Here is a 1,771-nt window from a genome sequence, read left to right as displayed (position 1 = left end):
CCTTTCCTTTCTCCTTTCCTTTCCTTTCTCCTTTCCTTTCCTTTCCCTTCCCCTTCACCTCCCCCCCTTCCTTCCCTCCCCTATTTCCCCTCTCTTTCCCTCCTCCCCCTTCCTCTCTCTTCTCCTTTCCCCTCTACTCTCTCTCTTTCTCTCCTACAGTGTCCCTCTGTTGCCCAGGCTGTAGTGCAGTGGTGCAATCATAGCTCACTGCAACCCCAAACCCCTGGGCTCAAGTGATTCTCCTACCTCCTGAGTAACTGAGACTATAGGCATATGCCAGTGCAGCTGGATATTCTTTAAATTTTTCTTTGTAGGAATGAGGTCTTGCTATGTTGCCCAGGATGGCCTCAAACTTCTGGGCTCAAACAATCCTCCCATCTTGGCCTCCCAAACTGCTGAGATTACAAGCACGAGTCACCACACCTGGCCAGACAGGCTTTTCCAGTCATGATGAAGTGTCAGCTCATCCCAGCTCATTCTCTGCCTTGGTAGTATAATATATAAAAGTTAGTCCCACATGTAGACTCAAATGGAAAAATAGCTTTATTGTAGTCCAGCTTGAAAACTTGCTCTTTGCATCAGCAAGGTGTGGTGCAAGGTGGAGCACTCAGATTTGGGAGTTAGATGTAGTCAGTTTTAATTCTGATCTGGGCCCTGCTATTTATTAAATGCATGATCTGAGCACATTTTGAACCTATAGGCTGGTGCAAAAATAATTGCAGTTTTGCCATCACTCAATGGCAAAAAGTACAATTACTTTTGCACCAACCTAATATATTCTCATCTCTAAAATGGAGATTATGCTCTCTAATTTACAAATAAGCAGTACTGCGTCATGGTTAAAAGCATAGCCATTGGAAGAATTAATATAAGAGCTTAAATCTTAATACTATGGTTTCCCAGTTGTGTTTTTAACTCCCATAAGCTTTAGTGTTTCTCATCTGTACAATTGGGAGATTAACCTTACTTCCTAAGATTGGTGTTCAAACACATGAGATCTTTTACGTAGAGATCAATCAATGTTAGCTCTTGTTATTAATATTAAATGCTATTTTTACAGGGCTTTTGTGAGAAGTGATTGAGACACAGATGTGAAAACACACAGCACAGCCTCTTTCATGGAGGAGGCACCCTGTACATCTTTGTGTTCCTTTCCCCCTAATCTCTGGGGTTATTGGATGAAGTTTGTTAATAGAAAACAATTTTAAAAGAAGTTTCTTAAGTATCCAGAATCTAGAAATAAAATTAATTTAGGCTTTAGCCTGAAGCATAACTGAAGAATAGAAGAAATTCAAAGGAATCATAAAGATTTTTTTTTCCCTTTGGGCAATAGGGAATACTAGAAGGATGAAGTAAAGCGATCTTGCAGAAGTGTCTGTCAGTGCACTTTATTCAAGCTACCTTGAAATACCACTATTTCAACTCCTAGGTCTCCAAATATTATATGGAAAGACATATTTAGTATTTAAAAATCTACTTTGAAGAATTAAAAACCATTAAAATTAATGTAAGAGCATAATCTGATTTTATCACTAATGACTGCAAGCAACATATCATTTTAAGTTTTTTTTTTTTTTTTTTTTGAGACAGAGTCTCTCTCTGTCGCCAGGCTGGCGTGCAGTGACTCAGTCTCAGCTCGCTACAACCTCTGCCTCCCAGGTTCAGGCAATTCTCCTGCCTCAGCCTCCCGAGTAGCTGGGACTACAGGTGTGTGCCACAACACCCAGCTAATTTTTGTATTTTTAGTAGAGATGGGGTTTCACCATGTTAG

The sequence above is a fragment of the Mandrillus leucophaeus genome, unplaced genomic scaffold, assembly GCF_000951045.1.
Source record: "Mandrillus leucophaeus isolate KB7577 unplaced genomic scaffold, Mleu.le_1.0 Scaffold721, whole genome shotgun sequence".
Lineage (NCBI taxonomy): Eukaryota > Metazoa > Chordata > Mammalia > Primates > Cercopithecidae > Mandrillus > Mandrillus leucophaeus.
This window is presented reverse-complemented; position numbering follows the sequence as displayed.